Source organism: Bison bison, unplaced genomic scaffold, assembly GCF_000754665.1.
Source record: "Bison bison bison isolate TAMUID 2011002044 unplaced genomic scaffold, Bison_UMD1.0 scf7180017864482, whole genome shotgun sequence".
Classification (NCBI taxonomy): domain Eukaryota; kingdom Metazoa; phylum Chordata; class Mammalia; order Artiodactyla; family Bovidae; genus Bison; species Bison bison.
The window spans coordinates 3,695,053-3,702,992 of NW_011495042.1; the positions used below are offsets into that span (position 1 = coordinate 3,695,053).

General features: G+C 51.8%; 1 protein-coding gene across 2 annotated transcripts in view; it reads left to right on the forward strand.

Annotated features, from left to right (window-relative positions):
* Positions 1-7,940, forward strand: part of HRH1 (histamine receptor H1) — a 57,182-nt gene that overhangs the window by 8,712 nt on the left and 40,530 nt on the right. The gene's annotated exons all lie outside the window — the stretch shown is intronic.

Here is a 7,940-nt window from a genome sequence, read left to right on the forward strand (position 1 = left end):
TCCCAGCTCATAAGAGAGAGGAGGTCTCCCCTAAAGCTGTCCGTCGGGCTGAGGAATCATCTCCTGGCTCTGAGGCTCAGCTTCTTTGTCTGTAAAATGGGAAGGCTGGGCTAGATCTCCAGCTCAAAGAGGCTCAATAACTTGATAGCATTGTATACTGAGGGCCTGCCATGTGCTGGGCTGTGCAACCCAGGGACTTAGACACATTTGTATCCGTAGGGACTCCCAAGGTCTAGGCGGGGAAGTACTTACTTGATAGATAGGGTTATATACTGAAGGCCCCTCCCCACCCCAGGTGGTGCTAGTGGTGAAAGACCCACCTGCCAGTGCAGAGACCCAGGAGATGTGGGTTCGATCCCTGGGTGAGGGAGGCTCCCTGGAGGAGGGCATGGCAACCCACTCCAGTGTTCTCACCTGGAGAATCCCTTGGACAGAGGAGCCTGGCGGGCTGCAGTCCAGAGGGTTGCAAAGAGTCGGACACAACTGAGCAATTAAGTGCAGCACAGACCAGGCAGGTGGGCAGGGGAGATGGTGGAGGGCAGGGGAAGGGTGGAATTCCACGTGGGAGAAGAGCCTGCCAGAGGAGGCAGGGTACAGGGTACTTTGCTGGGGTGGGGGTGGGGTTTTCCAAGAGTGGGGGACAGGGGTGGGAATGTCTCCAGAGGCTTGTAAGGACCTAATGTCTGATTCGGGCTTCCAAAAAACAGGTTTAAAAAAAAAAAAATCAATGCAACCTCAGGCTCTGTTGGTTAAGGGTCATCTGTAAATTGAAGATGTCACCAGCCCATCTCTGTCCCCGAGAAAGGGAACCGAACACCTGGGGAAGAAAGCTCTCTTGCCTAGGCTTTGTCCTGAGTCCGCTGAGCTGCCCACAGGGAGCTTGTCCTGGAAAACTCAAAGCAGAAACTTTTCCCCTTCAGGTAGTCACGTGGTGGTTGTAAATGGGGGCCCCTGCGCTCAGCCTCCAGGGCTGCTGTTAACATTTCGGGAAGTCAAAGGAAATCATTTACCTGCTGCCCAGGCCTCCTCTGTTTCTGCTGGATTTGCCTCGACACGGTGGCTCGGCTGTGTGCCCTCACACCGTGAGAGTGTGATGGAACACACCAAGTGTGCCTTTGTGTCACTGAAAGCTGGGAAAGTGGAGTCTCTCTTAATCCCTGGACTTTGGTGGTGGATGGAATTATTTCATGCAGGAAAGATTTTTAAAAGAGCCTTTGTTTGGGAACCAATTAACCAGATCATTTCTAAGCTTTTAGCAGCCCGACCCTTGGCGGTTTTGGCCACTCAGGGCTCCCTGCCCCCCTATCCAGGGCGGGGCCACTCTTGCAGCCAGCTCCACTCCTGTTCTGCCTCTTCCTTGATTAGAGGGAACGGGAGGGTGGGGAGATGGTCTCTCGAGGACCTATTGCATGCCAGAAATCGTTTAATCATTTCATAACACCGTGAGGAGGGTGGAGTCATGACTCCCATTGGACAGGTGCATTCACTGAGACTCAGTGAGATGTACCCATTCATCCATTTACACGAGTATGAATTAAGGACCTACCACAGGATGAACCCTGAGCCTGGAGCTGGAGATACAACGGAGAATACAGTGAAAGTGTTCCCCACGCTCATGGAGCTCACTGTCTAGGAGGGGAGGGGGCCCTGATGACATCACCCTGCAGGTAAGTGTTGTTAGAAGAGTTTAGTCTAGGCTGGGGAAGGCTTCCTGGAGGAGGCGGTGTTTGAACTGAGGTGGGAAGCATGAGTAGGTATTGCCCAGGCAGAGGGAGGGGCCAGGTGATCTGAGTGGAGGAAACAGCACTTCAAAGCCCTTGAAGCAAGAAGGAGCTTAGAGTTTTCCAAGGTTTCAGAGGTACGTGTGGAGGGGGCCCAGAGAAAGAGAACACGCTGTGTGCCAGACGGTCATGCACGTGATCTCGTCTGCTCCCCCAAGCCACCCATCCCGTTTATACGTGGGAAAACTGAGGGTCACAGAGGGCAGGTCACACCGCTGGTCAGAGGTGGAGCCGGGCAGCCCCAATCCACAGCCCAGGCCTCCCCAGTCTCCAGCTCGGGCCTGGACCCACGAAGCTGCCAGCACCCCACCCAGCACCTCGACCCCCCCTCTTTTCCAGGTGCGAGATTTCCCACAGGGAGAACCCAGCCAGGCTCTGCTCAGCTGCAGGTTTTAGCTTCTGGTCTGTCTCAGTAGCATCCTTGCTTGAATCAGAGAGAGAAAACTTGGGGTCTGGTCATTGTATTCTATTAAGTCTCATTAAGATGCAAATTTGCACAGTTCACGAGAAGGCAATTTGGAGGCATTTTTGCCGGTGACATAGGACTCTTATCAGTCTCTCTCCGCTCTGTTGGTAGGTCTGAGTGTAGGGGAAGTGTACGTGCTGGAACCCACCAAGCTGCATTTGGCTGGGCTCTGAGGGGAAGTGCTTCCTGTGCAGCGAGATAACCCACGGTGTGCAGAAACTGCTCTGGTCTCATGACCCCTGATGTAGGGATCACCCAGTTCTGGGCTCCTGCAACCTTCCTCCCCTCTGAGCCCCAGGACCCCCACCTGCTAGCTCTGCCCTGGCCTCCTGATGTGGGCCAGGCAGGGTTGAGGCAGTTCTCTGGAACCAGACCACCTGGGTTCAAATCTCGCTCTTCCACTCATTGGCTGTGTGTCTTTGGGCAAGTTTTAACTTCTCTGGGCCTCAGTTTCCTCCTCTGTGAAGTGAAACGCTGATAGCATCAGCTTATAAGGCTGCTGTGAAGATGAAGTGAGATCATGTGTGGAAAGCGCGTGGTAAGCGCCCAGCCCGAATGGGCACTTCCTTTGGTTCTGCTAGTTCCCCAGATTCCGTGTGGGTAGTTCTAACCCCAGACCCTAGGTTCAAAGATCTCTTATTGTTGCTGTCGTGGAGTTAGACTTTGTCCAGGTCCTGGATGCCCTGACCTGTGGTCCACCTGTCTGTGAGGCACAGGTACACCCAGTACCTGCTTCTTTGCATGGGTAGCCACCTGTTGGTTGGCTGTTTTCCAATTTTGGATGTTAAACTTGGCCTTACAGCCTGGACTTCCTTCTGTCACCTGACCCCCCTTCCACTATCACTTAGTCTATGGCCCCGCCACCTGTGGCCAGATGCAATTATTTATAAATAAATGATTCAACTGACATCATCATTATTATAGCTAATAATTGTGGCGAGCTCTTTACCTTTAATTATGTTATCGCATTCTCACAACAGTGTACTTATACAAAAACTGAGGCTCAGAGAAGTGGAGTGACTTGCCCAAGGACACACAGCTGGTACAGGGAAGAACTGGAGCTCCAACCGTGTCTTTCTGACTCCTGACCTTCTTTGTAAGCCCTCTAGTCAAGCTGCTGTGCGGTTCCCAAGTGCCCGCTGTGTGCCAAGCCGTGTACCCAGCGCCTGGGATGGAGAGACAACCATCTTTATCCTCAGGGAGCACACACAGGGACAGACAGGGGACAGACAGTGACAGAGCAGGAGCAAGTGTGGTGGTGGAGGGAACTCAGGGGAGTGGTGTGAAAGAGACTGTGGAGAAGACCTTTGTCAAGGGCAGAGTCAAGGGAAGCAGGGACCTCAGAGGAGTGAACACTTGCCTTGAGAGTTGAAGGAAGCGTGGATGTCTCTGCAGTCTTGCAGCGGAAAGCAAGGAAGGAGGGGCAGGTGCAGTGGCTTGCAGATGTGAAGTGTAGGGACCAGGGATGGATGATGGGCAGGGAGCACCGTGGGAGGGGAGGCAGGAAGCACAGGTAGAGGTCAGGTCATTCTCATTCACTCGCTCAGTCTTGTCTGGCTCTTCCCTGTCCTTCGCTATCTCCTGGCGTGTGCTCAGATTCACGTCCATTGAGTTGGTGATGCCATCCAACCATCTCATTCTCTGTCATCCCCTTCTCCTCCTGCCTTCAATCTTTCCCAGCATCAGGGTCTTTTCCAATGAGTCAGGTCTTCGCTTCAGGTGGCCAAAGTATTGGAGCTTCAGCTTCAGTGTCGGTTCTTGCAATGAATACGGAGGGTTGAATTTCCTTTACAATTGACTGGATTGATCTCTTTGCTGTCCAAGGGACTCTCAAGAGTCTTCTCTAGCACCACAATTCAAAAGCATCAATTCTTTGGCCCTCAGCTTTCTTTATGGTCCCACCCTCGTATCCATACATGACTACCGAAAACACCATAGCTTTGATCAGATGGACCTTTGTTGGCGAAGTGATGTCTCTGCTTTTTAATATGTCATCTATATTTGTCATAGCTTTTCTTCCAAGGAGGCCAGATCATGCTGAGCATCAAAGGCCAGGCCAAGTCAGAACTAACTAGAGGTTTGGAGTCATGGGTTCAAGAATCAGACAGACCTGGCCTGGAGTCTGAGCTTCACTTACCTGCTGTGTGACCTTGGACAAGACTCTTGACCTCTCTGAGCCTTGGTTTCTTCATCTGTAAAATAAAGGAGGAATAATCCAAAGGCCTCTCTCCTAGAGTAGTTTTCAGAAGAGGCACAAAAATGGAGGAGAGTCTCTAAGAGTGAACCCTTGATCAGCACTGACTGCTTGCCCTTGCTGGGCAGGAGTGGGATGAGGGGTGAGTCAGGAGCCACTGCAGGAGAGCTGGGTGCTGTGAGGGAAAGCCAAGCAGGCTTAGAGTTAGAAATAACGAGAGAGGGGGCGGGGAGGGGAATTATTTACACCAGGGGTCACCAACCCCTGGAGCCACGGATTGGCATTTATCTGTATTTACAGCCGCTCCCCATTGCCTGCATTACTATCAGCTCTGCCTCCTGTTAGATCAGTGGTGGCATTAGACTCTCATAGGGGTGTGAACCCTACCCTTAAAGTCAAGGCTAAAGAGCCTGAGATAGCCACAAAATAAACATAAAGCATGCAATAAATGGAATGAGCTTGACTCAGCCCGAAACCATCCTCCCCACCACCACCACCCAAGTCTGTGGAAAAATTGTCTTCCACAAAACCGATCCTTGGTGTCCAAAAGGCTGGAGACCGAAGATTTAAAACAGACAAAAAAGGCTTCCCAGGTGATGCTAGCGGTAAAGAACCCGCCTGCCAATGCAATACATTCAGGCTTGATCCCTGGGTGGGGAAGATCCCCTGGAGGAGGGCATGGCAATCCACTCCAGTATTCTTGCCTCTAGAATCCCATGGACAAAGGCGCCTGGTGGGCTGCAGTCTATGAGGTCGCAAAGAGTCGGACACAACTGAAGCCACTTAGCACGCAGGACAAGGAAGGTGGCATCTGAGCAGAGATTGGAAGGAGGTGGCATGTGCCATGAGACGATTTTAATTAGCAACGCTGGGCCCAAAGGAGGCAGCTCACAGGGCCCTCAGACCAGCGTTTTGAGTCATGTGGAAGGGGTGTAGCCAGGCGCTGTGTCTGGGCTCCTACTCCAGTGAATGTGAACAGTGCACGCTGAGCTCTTTTAATATTTCCAACTGTTAGGGGAGTACCTATTGTCAACATGTAAATGTGACAAATTGAGAAATGAAACAGGATTTCATCATCACAGCTAGGCCTTTTGTTATCCTTTGTGATCACAGCAAGGTCCGGCAGCCTCTCCAGTCCTGGCTGCACCCGAGGCAGCTGCAAAGCCCAGGACTCGGGCTTTCCTGGGCAGGACCAGAGAGCAAGCCCAGGGCAGCTCATGCCAGGGTGGTGCATGCAGAGGATTTAGGTGAACATGGGCACGAACTGTGATTTCAGGATTCTCTTCTGTCCTGATTTGTCCAGGAGGGTTCACGGCCCTGCCCGGAGCCCAAGTGAGCTGTTCATGGTCTGGGAAGGATTGGGGGACACTGTCCTATAGGCTTAGATACAGAAAGATTGGGTTTTCGGCACTACGTCTGTTGTTCAGGGTGGTGATTCTTAGACCACCAACGGCAGAATTATCTGGGATTCCTTATTTAAAACGCAGCTTCCAGCCCTGTCCCTGACCTGCTACATACAGGCCCCTGGAATCTGCCTTCAACAAGCTCTCCAGTGGTTCGCATGCACTGCAAAGTAAAGTTAGGGGACAGTGGGTGAGTAGGGGGACTTCCCAGGAGGGGCTAGTGGTAAGGAACCCACCTGCCAAAGAGATGTGGGTTCGAACCCTAAGTTGGGAAGATCCCCTGGAGGACGGCAAGGTCACCCACTCCAGTATTCTTGCCTGGAGAATCCCATGGACAGAGGAGCCTGGTGGGCTACAGTCTATGGGGTTGCAAGGAGTCGGACATGACTGAAGGGACTTTGCACGCACCCACACACAGTTGAGTGGGGGCACTGATCAGAAGAACATTTGCAGTCTGGATTGTCCTTGAGAGTCGCTTGGACAGCAGGGAGATCCAACCAGCCCATCCTAAAGAAAGTCAACCCCAAATACCCATTCGAAGCACTGATGCTGAAACTGAAGCTCCAATATCCTCATGCTGTGAGGGAGTGTGTGTGAGAAGGCTCTGCCATCCTTCAAATGAGAAGAAAAAAAGAAAAACCCCAATATATGTATTCTGGAGGTAAATGTGTCACTTTCCAATGGATTCTTTCCAGCCTGGACACAATTGTCATTTCTCTCTGGTGAGTCATCGCAGAAGTTGGCTTTTTTCTCACTCCCTTTTATGAGAAAAGGACACATTTTCAGGGACAGGCTGAAACCTCCCCCGGGACAGGACTTGGAAATTTACTTTTTACCGAGGTCAGCCAGTGGATTTACTGGGGCCCTGACAGAGCCCAGTCCTGGGCTGTGGGGGAGCCAGGTAGACTCCTGGCAACAGAGGGGACCGTCATGCTCCTCTTAATCAACACCCATCCTTGTTAGCTCAGATCTGCCCTTTCTGGGACTGCTTTCAGACTGTCTGGCTGCCATCCTGCTAGTTTTAATGAGAAAACATTTCCAAGTACCTTTTGACATTCATTCATGCATCCCTGCACCAAAGAATTGATGCTTTTGAATTGCGGTGTTGGAGAAGACGCTTGAGAGTCCCTTAAACAGCAAGGAGATAAAGCCAGTCCATCCTCAAGGAAATCCACCCTGAATATTCATCAGAAGGGCTGATGCTGAAGCTGAAGCCGACTCATTGGAAAAGACCGTGATGCTGGGGAAGATTGAGGGCAGGAAGAGAAGGGGACGACAGAGGTCGAGATGGTTGGGTGGCATCATCAACTCAATGGGCTTGAGTTTGAAGAAACTCTGGGAGATAGTGAAGGACAGGGAAGCCTGGCGTGCTGCAATCCATGGGGTTGCAAAGTCAGACACGGCTTAGTGACTGAATGACATTCATCCATCTGTTGTGTATCATACTCATCAGAGCATGTGTTCCTGGAACCATTCTCCAGTGGCTTCCCATCTGGCTTGCAGTCAGAGCCAGAGTCCCTCCTGCATCAGCAAGGCCATTGGCGATCTAATCCTGGTCAGCTCTCTAACCTCCTCTGCCTCTCATTCAGCGCCAGCTGTACTAACCTCCCTGCTCTACTAACCTCCGTAGTACCCTCTCATGATTATTGAACACGACAAGGGTGTATCCACCCCAGGACCTTTGCACAGGCTGCTTCTTCCTCCTGTAATGCTCTTTCCCCCAGATCTCTGTGAGACTCCTTCCCTCACTTCCTTTAGGTCTCTGCTCGGAAGTCACCACACTACGCTGACCATCCTGAATAAAATAGCCTTCACCCCAGCTGTCACTAACCCCCTGTTTCCCTCCGAGCATGTATAGTGTTTGCCATGTTGTGAGTGTGGGCTTAGATGTTGATGTAGAGATAACTTGCTCAGTCGTGTCTGACCCTCTGCAACCCCTTGGACTGTAGGCTCCTCTGTCCATGGGATTTCCCAGGCTAGAATACTGGAGTGGGTTGCAGTTTCCTTCCCCAGGGGATCTTCCTGACCCAGAGATTGAAGCTGCATGTCCTGCATTGGCAGGTGGACTCTTTACAACTGAGCCACCTGGGAAGTCT